The sequence below is a fragment of the Coturnix japonica genome, chromosome 7 (assembly GCF_054131305.1).
Source record: "Coturnix japonica strain WE chromosome 7, WE-NBRP24, whole genome shotgun sequence".
Classification (NCBI taxonomy): Eukaryota; Metazoa; Chordata; class Aves; order Galliformes; family Phasianidae; genus Coturnix; species Coturnix japonica.
This window is the reverse complement of record NC_140669.1, coordinates 1,672,608-1,687,139: the sequence shown is the minus strand read 5'-3', so window position 1 is coordinate 1,687,139 and position 14,532 is coordinate 1,672,608. Positions and strand designations below refer to the sequence as shown.

Here is a 14,532-nt window from a genome sequence, read left to right as displayed (position 1 = left end):
TTTTCTGCCTTGTTTTACTCAAAATCGTAATCAAGCCTTTAGAGTTTGTGAAGGGATAAGCACACCTTCACCTGTAGGATTACCTGTGAATGAGTAAGGGTTACAGTAAAGCAGCTTAAGTCACTTTTGGACCCTAATATTTGGAACTGAACAATAACATTGAATGGTCACTTCCCATTTTTTTCCCCCTCGGTGCTAGCCCATCTAATCAGCACATTCATCTGACTGATTCTCTTTTACTCCTTCTTTTGAAGCGTTTTGTGTTTGCAGTCTGCTTGTGTGTTGCTTGGAGAAAATCAGCACATCTGAGAAGGCAGCATCTGGCAAGGAAAGCATGGATGCAGCAGGTGAGGACAATGTTAACCAAGGTGACAGAATCTGCTGCTCAACAAGAGAAGTGTTTGGGGCAGAGAACCAGCCAAGTCACTGCTGTTTTCTGTTTTCCTTTTTTAGTCCAGTGGCACCTTGGAATGGGATTATTATAGGAAGCTTTCATTACTTTACTGTTGCTGTCTTTTCAACAGCTGCAAGTGTTTCCTGCTGCTGACTGGGCTTCACTGGTTGAGAACTGGTTGCCCAGCAAGATAAATAGTATCAATGGGAGACAAGAACTGGTTTACAGCTCATTTCTTAATTACCTGTGAGGATTAGCAAAAGATTTTATGTTTCATTATCTATTTTGTACTCAGCTGTAGAAGATTGCAGCCAAAGATGACAGAGTAGAACATTGCACTTGACTTAACTAACTCAGCTGCAGGAAACTTAGGTTCAGCTTGAGCAAGCAGTAGATTATAAGTTACACTGATATTGGTCTATGTTCATTAGTCTAAGTTGAAAGCCAGGGTTTATTGGCACAACTATTTTTCTTGCGTCTAAGCAAGTAATTCTGTACATCATTCAGTAATGCACAGCAGATCACTGAAAAAACTGATTACCCAGGTGGTGCTGGAAAGATTTTTTCTGTTTAATATCTTTGAAATTCTAAGCAAGAAATCCATGCTGAGTAATTTATAGTAAATGCTGGGGGAAAAATATGTTTTCTTTTAGCTATCCTTCTTTTTTTCTGAAATCATAGAATCATAGAATGATTTGGGTTGGAAGGGACCTTTAAGAAACCTAGTTCCAACCATCTGCTATAGACAGGGACACCTCCATCTAGACCAGGTTGCTCACAGCTACATCCAGCCTGACCTTGAGTGCTTCCAGGGAGGGGGCATCCACAGCCTCACTGAGCAACTTGTTCCAGTGCGTCACCACCCTCACAGTAAAAAATTTCTTCCTAATACCTAGTCTAAATCTACCCTCATCCAATGTAAGATGATTTCCTGTTGTCCTGCTTACCTGTCACAGCTTGACTTTTATCAAAACTCCTGGCGCTTCAGAAGCCTTCAATAGATTTGCCACGAAGGAAACAAACATACGTGCATTACATAACTTGGCATCACAATGCAGAAAGCCCAGCTGTCATGTTTCCTATGTTCTGTTCATATCTCATGAATTGTTTCCTAAACTGACCTTAATAATGTATTTTAGCTTAATCAGCACAATGCTACTGAACAACATGCCTGAGATTTAAAGGCACAAGGTTTTCCTCAGAAAAGATGTTGTGGCTGGTAGGTCTCCTGCACATCCCAGAAGTGAGGACACTGTCCAGGTTTTCCATTTTAAATCATTCATATTGCTGACTTGGGCTGGGAAACTCACACTAATGTGTATATTGTTATGTGTAAAGAAGGGCTGCTCTGTTCAGGACCTGTACTGTCTGGTCAGAATCGGAATGTTTTGAGATGTAGTTAGTTGCACAATGGTAGATACTTACTCCAGCTCTCACTCTCTGCATTCCCTTTGTGGTAATTAAATCTTACGAGTCAAAGTCAAAGCTTACCATGAGGGAATCAGGATCTCATGACTAAGATAGCACATCTTGAAAATGTCAAAAAGCAGATGAAGAAGAACCAGTCATCTTGGTCTATGGTTTTCAGTTGTTCTTAGTTAAAGCCTGTCCCAATCTATGCATTCGTTAAACCCCACATGCAGGAATGGAGCTTGGGGGGAGTGTGGGTGGTAACTTTTTGTGAGGTGCTTATGGGACATTCAGAGTTGCAGAAAATGGTCTTTTCAGGATGACACAGCCAACATTCCTAACTCCTTAGACTTTGAAAGGGCTCTGCTAATTTGGGATAGCAGGAGCTTGAGCAAGTGTCCTTTTTCCATTTGAGATTTTTGCAGGACAGATTTTCATCTTCTTGTTCAGCAAATGTTGCTCTCCCCATCCTTGAAAGCATCCTAACTATCCTTCTCACACGCACACACACATATATATATATATGGAGTGCTCTGTCCCCTATGTGTTAATGATGATCTAGCAACAGCAGGCGAGTTCCAAATGGAATTAAGAGTGTGTGTGAAAAAAAGCCTGGAAGAGAGACCTAGAAATTTCTTCTTATTGGTGAATATTAGGCAAGGATAAAATAGTTAAATAACGGAACCCTTTTTTTTTATCTCGCCATCAACATATCTGTCTGGAGGCAGAATAGAGATACATGAAAGAGCATTTTGGGAACTTTGGAAAGGTATATGTTTTGCTTGCTTCACTCTCTTTCTATAGAAAGATGAAAGATTTTTCATTTAAAGCAGTGGCATTATTGTGAAATTGCTTAGGTTTCTATATTCACGTGAGGAGTCAAACCATGTCCTTTTCCGGACCTCACTGTATATTTCCCATTCAGTCCTACATTAAAGGATTAAATATTCAGCTGTACATATTGTCCTGTAAAAAAAAATAACTTTTAATAACTGTGAAACTACAAGCTGCCACAGGTGGAATGATCCTCCTGGGATGGCATGGCGATAAGAATGTAAGGGTTCAGTTCAGTTGCAGAAATTCCACCTCAAGAAAACTTTGGGACATATAAATGGGAGTATTTCAGCAGACCCATTTAGCTTGAAAGACAGCAAAGGCTGTGCTCTGGGTGGGGGCTGTGCAGGATAACCAGGAAGAGGACAAGTCGCAGTGATTCTCACCATTTCAGCTCCTGAGGAATTCAGTAACCGCGAGATGACCCCTGCATGCACTGAGATACACAAGGGTGAGAGAGACGGAAATCTCAGCTGTCCCATCCTCAGACGTTCTCATGGGACACAACGGATTGTCTTCATGGAAACAGGAGCAATATTCAGGTCATTGCATTGAAATCTATTTATTTATTTATTTACTTATTTCACTGCAGTATCACATCCTAATTATGGCCTAAATAAGGTCCTCCTAACCTGTTTTCAAAAGGAAATGTTTCTACCGTTTATTTAAAGTTTTATTTCCATAAGTACCGTAAGTACGCTGCTGACCTATAACAGCCCTGTACACAAAGGAAAATTGAATTGACTTTCAGCTAATTGCTTGGCTTTCATTCACAGTGTTTGTTCTTACTTAAAACTTGCTAAAATTATTACCTTCAGTATCACTGGCAACAGAAAAAAATTCTGTTTCTTTGGAATTAATCTCTTCCTATTCTCAATAGAAACACTGATACTTCAGTGTTGTTTTTTTTTTCCCTCTAGAAAAGAAAGGAGAGGGATTGTGTAACTCACCTATGCTTTCAGATGACATCGTATTTTGGGACATATCTTCTCTTGGATCATACTGGTCACTAATATGTAATATACTCTTTAAGGAAGGAAGACTATAAATATAGTTTTAGAAGAGTGCTAATACGCTAATACATTTTATTTTAAACACAAATAGGATTTTTATTTATATTACTTACTTACAAAGGGTAAGTATCTAGTGATATATATTGCATAGATAGCTGGCTCAATACATTGCTTTTCTGCTGTTACAGGTTGGCCCGTCATTGATGAATTCATATGTCAAAAGCAACATGAATTCTTCTGAACCTGGGAAGCTTTCATTTGAAGGTATGATTTCTTCTGGTGGAAACCATTCTTTCATTTGTATAGTTTGTATTTCAGATTTGTACGTTTTCAATATTTTTGGAAATATATATATCTTTTGTGTCTGTTCTTAAAAAGCAGATCAGAAATTGAATTTATTCAATGAGGTAGGTGTGTCTGTTGCTGTTTTCATTTTCCCACTATTATTGTACTTATTTCTACTTAATTTTAGTCAAGCACGTAGCCTAGAACAGAGAGGAAAAGAAATATTTTTGTCAGAAGACATTGGAGTAAATCACAGCTCTTGAGAGAAAATGTCACGAATATCTGTGTAGAAAAGACAAGACTTAGATTTTACGAGAAAGAGATAGAGAGAAAAGTGCAAGGACTCAATTTATCTACATCTGAATGATAAAAGACTGACTGAACCCTTCTGGTATTGAAATCTATGCTTTTAGAGAGAGTATTTTTAATTTTTTAAGATAGTATTTTGGTCACTAAAACATTTATAATTCATAAGGTCAGAAGAGACCATTGCGATGATATAGTTTGACCTCTGCAGTACAGACTATAGGGCTCCCTAAATTAATTCCCACTCAAAAAGAGTATATCTTTTAGAAACATAACTTATTTTAATTTGAGCTTGTATTGATGAAGTACCCACAACTCCAGTAAGCTGTTAATAGATTTTGCTACATCAGCTCAAAAAACACATAGATTTTGGCCTAATCCACGCAAGGATGTCTTGAAATTCTGTGGCTCTTGTCTCACCTTCCATGGCTACTTAAGTATTTATTATGAATATCCTATTACTCCTGTAGATATCTATGGACTGGTTGAGTCATGCCTTCAATTTCTTTGTTAAACTCAGTCTGCAGAATGTCTTTCCCATTACATCATTTCTTCTGACTCTTCCCATACTTTCCTACTGGGATAATTTTTTATATTTCTCTGCTTATATACATTACAAAAATATATTTTCTATCCTTTGTGATTTTTATTAATTAAAGATAAGACAGCAAGTGATAACTGTGCAGGTATGCATAGACAGGGTATCCAAGATACCAGCATTTTTCAGAACATGGCATCCACTTCTTCATAATGTAATTTGCCTATGGCTTACGTTGTAGTTTTTATGAAACAATTTGAAGTTGAGTTCAGTCTGATTTACTGGTATTGCATACACTTCAGGAACTAGAAAATTGTGTTTTACTTCTTAGTCACTCGTCTCAGTCCTTCAACACCAGCTTCTGCTGTTGACTTCTGATGTGGGGCAGAGGTGATTTTCCTTTTTCCCATACTATGGGAATGGAAATGCGCAGAGCATTTGTAACTAAGGTGACTGGATTACATTTATTTGTGGATCACACACATTCAAATTCTCCTTGTCTCTTGGAAAGAAAATTGTTCAACTTATCTGTGTCAGCACTGGAAAAGGACATCCTGTTTGTTTTTTTTTGTTTTTTTTTTTCCCTGATAGGCATTGAGGGGTTTTAGGCCTCCATCTTGTTTATATAGCTTTGCAAAGAGGAGGGCACTGAGTCTTTTCATGAGCTGAAAGGAAATCTGAAATATAAGGTAACTGAAGAGCTGATTCACTGGGGCTCTATCACCACCCCAGATACCTCGCTAAGCTGGATAATTTGTCCATCACAAGACAAGTCCGACTTAGGAGGGGATTAGTGTAGTTAATACTACAGACACCACTAGCTGAAACATCTTCTGTGTAATCACTGTATTGTTGTGTTTTTTTTTCCCCTTCTCTTTACCAACATATCCAAAAAGGTTCAACTCTCTTCTGTGTTGTCCTCAGAGAGCTTTCTGATGGGCTGTGCAGGTCCTATAGCAGCTGGAAATAGCTTAGAAAAGGCATACACACAACAAACGTCAGCACATGTAACAGTTTTCACATTTCTGTGAAAGAAAACCATGGGAAATAATGGTGAGCACTGCAGTGTTTTCCTACCTGTTTCTTGAATGATTTCCTTGGCAAAGGAGAATTTATGTGACTTCATATCTGAAAGATGTTATTTGATTCATAAGTGTGGCCCACACATGGGTCAGTGTGTGGAAAACTCTCTGTGTTCGAGGTGTTCTACTCTTTATATCAGTGTTTTTTCCCTTTTTACATACAGGATAAATCTTGCACATTATATTATCTTTAGTGAGTGTCCATCATTGTATTAATATGACAGCTCTTATCCCACTGCACTAGGCAGAAAACTTGTAAGGAAAGAGATGTAGATGTCTGAGTGCATGCTGCTGATGTTCAGCACTTGTGCTTCTCAAAAACACCTTGAGTTAATATTATGCTATACATAACCGCTCATTCTTATTCTGTATGAGTGAGTCTTTGTTCCCTGAATTTGCCATGGGCATTCTGGTGTTTCAACTTTATCTCTGACGTATCACTAAGATCATGTTCTTTTGCTGGCGGATTTAAGAAAAAATAAACAACCCACAAACCAAAAGCAGAAAAACCCCTAACGTATGTAACTCCCTCATCCATATTAACGTAAGCATCTGAATTACATTTTTAATGCACGTCAGGAGTTTTGCCATTTCAAGTTCTATACCCTTTTAGCAGGTTGTTTGTTCATTTTAACTACACTTTGTAAACTAACACTCTTTGTTTTTGACAAAAGACAGCAAATATATTGTTCTTACACTGCTTTCTGGATGCTACCTAGTGCTCATAGTTTTCTCCTTTAGATTTCCCTTGCATTCTTTCAGATCTCTTTGAAGTAAGTGGAATGGTTTTAATGTTGACCCAAAGTGAATTGGTTACAGGAGATAAGAAAAACATTTTAATAGTGCATAGACAACGATGATAAAGACAATTTCAGGCATATAGGAAAAGCAGAGAAGGAAAAAGAAATCAAGCAATTTCTGCTCTGGTCTGGTAGATGACTGATTTCACACGCTTTTCAGCATAGGAATGTGGATGTTCATGAAAACTTGATCAAGAGCCATATCCAAAAGAGCATTTGCATATCTGAAATAGAGTGCAGAAAGATTTTAAAGGCCTACATCCAAGATTGTCATCCAAAACTTCATTCGTTCAGACGTGCTTGAGCCTGAAAGCCTCACTGAACTTAAGCAAGTCCTTTGTGGGGAAAAGAGAAGTTAAGTGTGAGAAGCTGACCCAGTCACAGTCAGCCATGGGGAATGGCGTAATGCCCCTCCTTTCTGCTGCCAACAAGGCTGCAGTCACAACAGTCCCAGGAGTGCATCCACGCCTGCCACTCATAACACAGCATGGCTCATAATTACCTGCGTGGTAGAAAATCATTGCATGGTGTGTTACTGTCATAAAGAACTGCAGGAAATGGTACGGAAGCCTGGAAATGTATTGTTGTAATATCAGGAGAAGAAAAGGGTCCTGATAGTTCTAATTAAAAACTTGAAGGAAATCTTGGGAGGTTGTATTCAGCACTTATTGGTGATGCTGAGTAAGTAGAGCAGACTCCAGAAGCCAAGGGGTTTGTATAAGACAATTCAAAGTGCTCTGATGTCTAAGGAAGCAGTGGAGTGGATAGGATATATTCAATAAAACATTTGATATAGAATGTACTCATCTAAAGTGCCAGTGGTTTCAGACTAGATTTGAATAAGCTGCTGTTATGAAGACAAGTGTTTAAAGTAACACATAAACTGTCCTGTGCCTGCTTGTGTAGTCTAAATGCTCCTTTTTAAACTGACCCACTTTAATTTTTTCATTAGAGGTTTGGGCAGGACTGGGTTGGATAGTGCTGCACAAATACAGAGGACTGTGAAGAGAGAATTTAACCAAGAAATCTACAGCAGTCTTACTGCTTTGTTTCACATGGATTTAATACTCTTCTCCTTGCCCTATAGTGAGCACAAAGCAGATTCTGTCCAGGGGTGGTCATTTATTCTCTGAAACAGCAAATCTCCAACAATTACATGGGTTGTTTTACTCTGTCTTGATATAACTAAGAGAGAAAGACTGCATTTAAAAAGGGGCCACACTTGTTTTTCCTTCTGTAGAATTTCTTTCTCATTAAGTATGGTAAGTATGGTTTGGGTTTAGAAGAATATTTAGTGAGTAGGCAAGACAGCCACTGATTTTTAATATTCTTTCTCAAAATGGAGAACTAAAATGAGGAAAAGGGATATATTATGATATAAAAAAACTATTGGAGCTGTGTGGATTCAATATGGCAATACATGCTCAACTTACATGAGGCCTTGTCTGCCATCTTGCCTCTCCTGACGGCATTGCATGCTTGTCTTTTAGCATAAATTCTGAATACCTGTGAAATCTGGTATTTGTGCATCTGCTGTTAAGTCTTTATTGTCTCATCTCTAAGAAAACACATGATCCAGTTTCAGAAGCAGGCTTTGCATCCATTGTTCGGAAGGATAGGCAGTTTTGATTGCATTTTGTGTTATAAACCACCAACTTACTACAGAAATCGCTGGACTTACTGCAGTAAAAGAACTCCTTTATGCTGAGGGCACTGTTTGCATGAAAAGAAGCCTTCTGTACATAATGTGAAAGTTTCTGCGACTGAGAACTGCACAGTAGTAGTAGTAGTTAGGGCTTTATTACTTAGTTCTAATTTGTATTGATGGCCTAAAAAAAGTAGCATGCTATGCAGTTCTATGAAAGAAAAGATTATAAATGGAGATTAATTATAATTTTGCTAGCTCAGTACTTGTAAAACTAAAGCAATTTATATTCTTTCTCTTAATGATCTCCATTCCTGATTGCAGTAATGTAATCTAATTGTGATTATGATAGTATCTGAATTATGTGGGCCTCTATGTGATTGGAACTACTCTTTGCATTAAAAAGTAATTTTGGAGTAATGATGAAAAGTTACTGTGGAAAATTGGCAAGTAATATATTTTACTCTGTATCTTAAGTTTCTGCTTTCATTTTTGATTATATCTTATAGCAAGGATAAGTATGATACTATATCAAGGATTTATTACATCAAAGACTTATCAATGATAACTATGAGTATCAAGGATGAGCATGATATTATTGGAATAACACAGATATGGTTGAGGCAAGAAATTGAGGTTTTGAGATACTGGTCTGGGGTTTGTGGAGAGAAAAGGGAGACAGGAGGAGCCATATCTGTATTCCAGGGAGATGAGAGGAATGCTGCAAGTGTTTGGGCTGTCGTGGCAGTGTCAGTTCTGATGAAAGTTAAGCACAATAAAGGTAGTCAGGTGGTTTTCTGAATGATTTTTTGAGCTTTTAGATCTTTGCTCACAGATGAGAGAGGCCTTCAAGAAAGCCAGAACTTTGATAGGGATGGCTTTTAATTACTCTGTCATTGACTGCAACAAATATGGTAAAACTAAGGAAGGAATACTCACATCTCTAAAGCTAACATATGATTGCTTCTAGTTCCTCGATTCAATAAAGTGTGCTTTATTGAATTGTCTTTCAGAAACTATTGGAATTAATTCAAGGATTTGAGCCAAGGTAATAAAGGCTGTTGAACTGAAGAGGTATGAAAGATCTACTGATCTCAACATCATTTGATTTGAAATATTTTTTTGAGCCTTATGGCAGGCTGACTTTGAGGGAATGCAAAGTGTGCCGAGGAATTTTTATCAGGATTTTATTATAATGTATGGTAAATCTACTGAAGAAAATTGGAATATATTTCAGAAACAGTTGGAGGACATTTGAAATTCATCCTGGTTTAAGTCTAAAGAAGGATAAAGGTAACAATGCCCAATGTGGCTAAGTAGGGTTGTGTAGTAGAGAGTAAGATAAGCAATAAGCACAAGGTGTTAAAAAAAAAAAAAGGAAGTACAAAATCTGGTAAGGTGAAGCAGTTGAAAGTCCATATAAGATAAGCAGAAGCAAACTAAAAGACTATTTAAAAAGCGAAGGAGGGAATGCTGAATGCTAACCACAGTCAAAAATATTTGAGATGATAATAATATTCTGTCAATCTATTCCAGAGAATTGAAAGGAAAAATAGATCCACAAATCACGATAGTCTGGACAAAGAGATAACGGATTTGTTTAGCAGGTTTTATTTTTGTGTACGGATACACAGAGGCAGATGGATGGATGGATGGGCAGATGGAGAGCTGTTGAACAAAGGAGGAATGTTTTGCTTTACATTGCAACATGTGTATCTTCACCTGAGGGACTGACAAAAGTGACAAATATCGCAAAATTCATGTCATGATCTGTTAATGTGACCTGATTGGCAGCATTTGGTACAAAAAGTATTCCAGTTTCAGAGAGTTGATCAAACTTCAAAGGAAACCTGAGCTATTGATAGTATTCATTTTGGGCAACAGCCACAAACCTTACAGGGTAACCTGTGTAACCTGTTCCTCTAGAGAAAGTGTGAGCAGGAGATGTGAAGAAAGCTAAAAATATATCACAAATATTTGAGATAGTAACCAATTGAGATTGGTGTGTTGGCCCCTAGAATTGGCAAGACTGTATTTTAGCCAGCATTTTGCCACAGGTTGTCCCTTGGTTACTCACCAAGACACCAGTGATTCCTTTGCTCTGTCCATGCACCATAGATTTGACTTGAGTCACTCAACCAAAGCCAGTGTGTACTGTCAGGTGGGTCTGAAAGGGCTCTGCTGTGCCTGTGAGCTGTGTGCTGCTGTATTTGCATGGCCATTAACTTCTCAATTTTGTTAGAATGCAGGCAGTTAAATAATAATAATAATAATAAAAAAAAAATAGAGAGATTCCTTATGACAAGCAGCAAATCTTCACTGTCTTTTTCAGCCTCAAGAGGGGGATCCTAGCAATTCCATCACGAGTTACAAAGAGCTTGACTCATACGTTACTTTTGTTGCATACTTAAGATTTCTCCTAGCTGTTGTTTGCCTCTGCTAATAGTTTTCATAGCAAAGTTTGGGCTAACCTTATGGCTTCGGCTTGGCTGGCAATAATAAAAACAAAGAATTGTTTTCTTCAGGCTGTCTGTTTCTTTTCAGAAATCTTTTATGAATATCCAGTATTATTGTGAATTCCCCAATGATGCATTGAATTTTGCTCCCCCTGCTGTCTCTACAGCAGCAAATTAACCAACCCTTTTGCCCACCGTGAATGTGTATTGGTAATGTGCATGAACAGGGTATTTTTGCAAAAAACAAACTTCCAGTGGAAGGAGAATGGAGTGATGCTGTATTTAGAAAGCCAATCAAGGGAATATTCCACATTTTAGTCCCCAGTGGCAGTATGTTCTGAGCAAAAAGTTGACAAAAATTGATCAAGTGGAAACATTAGTTACTCAACTTTGAAGATTACTCGGAAAAAAAAAAAGAGAGAGGAGTTATTTTACTAACACTCTTTAGGTCTGAGAATGCATATCTTGGAATTGCTTAGTATTCCTGTGGTGAGTTTACTGCTTTATTAACAGCCCCTTTCAGAGGTGTAGGTTTGCTTTTGCTTTCCAACAAGCTCATCTGCTGACCCTTTCCTTCAAAATTAATTGTATTTATCTGGTCAGGTTCGGAAAAGACCAGAGCCACCTGCTTTTGAGGGCATGAAGACTGTCATAGTAGTTGTGCAACTGTGGAGGGCTATAGGTGTGGGGACAGCAGAGGTGGGCTTGTTGGCCACCACTGCTTCGTTTAACATCTCTGCTTCCTAAAAAATAAATGAACAACAACAAATCCAGGCTAAAAGAGCAGGCTGGCAGGAAGATGCCTCTCGTGGAAGGCCAGTCTCTGAGCAGCACTGCCCTCCTGAGGTGTCAGAGATGGGGGCCCTGTGCCCCCGCCATGGAAGTTCCTCGGGTGCCTTGTGAGCCATGGAGCGCGTTGTGATAGGCTGCAGAGCCTGCCGGCTGTCAGCCCGCTCCCTTAAGGGAACTTGACAGATCTTAAAAAAAAATCAATTTTAAGCTCACATGCCCCAGTGGGTGCCAAAGCCACTTCAGAGAGGCTGAAAGATGGCTGAGTCGACAGGATTTGACTTCCAGAGGTAGAAAGGTGACAAACTCCATCATGAGAAAGGGGCAGCTCAGGGCCTCCGAGGCCGAACCTGCTCCCAGGATCCGGGGCCTGGCATTGTATTGAACCTATTTATCTCTTTCATGGGCCCAAGGTACCACAGGGAAAGAAAAGTTGTTCAGAAAACGCTGGCAGAATTCAAGGGTGTAAATGATGAATTACTTTTCATCAGCTGAAAGGAAACATACTCCGGAACAATACTGAAAGGGAGCAGGAGCATCTGACCTCCTGCTTCAGAGCAGCCAATATCTTCATTCAAGAAGACAACCATGAAATTACACAGAAAATGGGATTGTCATGAACAGCCCCTTGAAATCTCAGTATACAGTCATTACTGCATGGGAAAAAGCCTTCATCCACACATCATAACTTGTAACAGACAAGGGTGGGGGGGAGCTGGGGCTGGAAAACCCTGAAAACAGGCCTTGGAGTTTCCAGTCAGAATGTAGAAAATATTTGTTGATTCAAACTTTTCTCCTCTAGTCTCCCAAATCGCTGTAAATAGACATAACAACGTATGAACTTCATAGCAATGCTGGCTTTCTGGCTGCAGACGGCTCATTGGAGCTGTTTTGTAAATCAAAAGAAAGGAAGAGCAAGGGAAAGCCAATCTATCGCTTTATTTATATTATCAGTCTTTGGTGAATGATTTATCATTTAAGTGCTTTGAGAAGAGCGTCCAGAAACCGTTGTCCAATTAGTGCTGCCCTCTTAAACCACATACTATAAATATTCATAATTATCAGAATCACAAAACAACGTTCATCGGGGGCTTCATATTCAGAGTAACAACTTATTTTCTAGGTTTGCCTGTAAAAGTTTATGTTTATCCAAATTAGGCAAGCAAGAGGCTGTTGATTTATTTGAGTGAAACAAATGACAGAGAATGAGAAGCCAGGAATACAGGGATAAAAATATAAAATATAACACGTTTAACTGTTTATTTCTTCATTCTTGCAGATTTCTACATTGACTTTAATTAAGGTTGCCCTGGGCTAGTGGGCATGGGGAGGATTTTTTTTTTTCTTTTTTAATTCCTCATTAGACTGTTGTGTTTTTTTTTTTTTTCCTTGGCTCTCGTTGCTCTAATGACTAGTCCCATTAAATAGGTCAATGGGTTTCTTTTATTTCAAGTTTTATGCAGTCTCATATTCCTAGGAATCTTAAACGCTAAACACCCGAGGTCTTTCTAGGCATATTTCTTCTTTCCTGTTGGTGTAGATGAATTTATTGTTCCTTTCTCTTTTCCCTACAGCAGCTGACCTTTCACTTCAGCATACCTGCAGCAAGCTCTAGAATGTCTGGGCCTGCCACGTGCAAAGCTACTTACTGGGTAAGTGCTTAACTGAGCTTTGCAACCTGCTGGCAGCAGCAAGGGGGAGGATAAAAATGGGACATGCACTGTGTCCCCTATGTTCCTTCCTGCCTTTTCTTTGAGGTGCCAACAACGTTAGCAGGATCAAGGGTAGTGTAAATAGCCACCCCATATAGTTTGCTATGGGGACAGTCGACTTGAAGAGTCAAGGAGATTGATGCATGCACAAGCTGGGCATAAAAAGGCTGCTGTGTCAGGCAGGTCTTGTCTTGGAGGCCACTGCAGAGCCTTCTGCACAGGGGGCAGGACTGGCCCTTTGCAGGACTCAGAGGCTCAAATCAACGTGAAGAGAAACATGAAAGAAGTCTTGAAAGACATTTTTTTAATATGGTCTTTTAGTAAAGTAGACCATTCTTGAACCAAATCATACTATACAAAGTATTTAATGTCATTAATGTGTCAGGTAAAAACATGGAAGGCATGCATGAGCTAACAGGGCAATATTATGGTTATCGTAGTACATGATTGCCATCATAGTGCGATGTGCAGGACCCAACGCTATTGAGAAATAGGTCAAGATTTAAATTTAACATCTGACCCTTCAGTACAATTTGAACTGTGTTATTTCAAGTAGTTTGAACTAAAAACATGTGAGAGTCTCGTCTCGCATGTCCTGCATCTGTAATCAGATGGTCTACATTGTGAATGAATTGGCTCATCTGCTTGCTCTGTAAGGAGCCCATGTAGACCTTGCTCCCCAGCTCTGTGCCTCAAGCAGTGTTCCTTAAGCATGTGTAGATGAATCTTACAATCATCTAGCTTCAATTTGTAGAGTAATTAGGACCTTGACTGTGACAACCTTTTAGCCTGTCAGCAGTTGTGGTTTAGCTCATAGTTAAAATGCCAGCGGCAACAATATTGCAGCTATTCTTAATATATCCATATCTTAAGTAGATGAAGTGATATGTGGTTTTGATTGCCCTTTCCTCCTTTAGTACTGTGCAGTGATGAAACCAGCTTTCCTGCAGTGGGAAGTTAGGGAACCCCCAAAATATAACCAAAGAATGGCAGCAGCGTATGGTGAATGTGAACCTGTCAAAGGCTCTGTTCCATGGCAAAGGATATCTTTTATTCAGATTTAAAAGATTAGGTGGGTACAATTAATCAAGCAATTTGACCACAGAACATTCTTTCATGCTTCAACAACGTGACCTCAAACTACACAAACTGTGGAGCTGAAATGTAGCCTCATATACTGAGCTTTTATGTTTTGTAGCCTGCATGTGCTTCAGCACATTGTTAAGGAGCTATCGTTATTCTAATTATAATTAAGTCACTTGAAATAA

At 38.9% G+C, this 14,532-nt stretch overlaps 2 long non-coding RNA genes across 2 annotated transcripts in view; both read left to right on the top strand.

The window, feature by feature from the left end:
- LOC146760043 (uncharacterized) overlaps positions 1-342 on the top strand; it is a 48,038-nt gene extending 47,696 nt beyond the window's left edge. Inside the window, exon 4 of the long non-coding RNA XR_014948168.1 lies at positions 255-342. This is a non-coding gene — a long non-coding RNA (uncharacterized LOC146760043). The remainder of the gene's footprint in view (positions 1-254) is intronic.
- Positions 343-2,656: 2,314 nt separating this feature from the next.
- On the top strand, positions 2,657-14,327 carry LOC107317051 (uncharacterized). The gene is made up of 4 exons (XR_001556699.3): positions 2,657-3,180; positions 3,840-3,915; positions 13,127-13,204; positions 14,182-14,327. It is a non-coding gene; the product is annotated as an uncharacterized LOC107317051 (long non-coding RNA).
- The last annotated feature ends 205 nt before the right edge of the window (positions 14,328-14,532 follow it).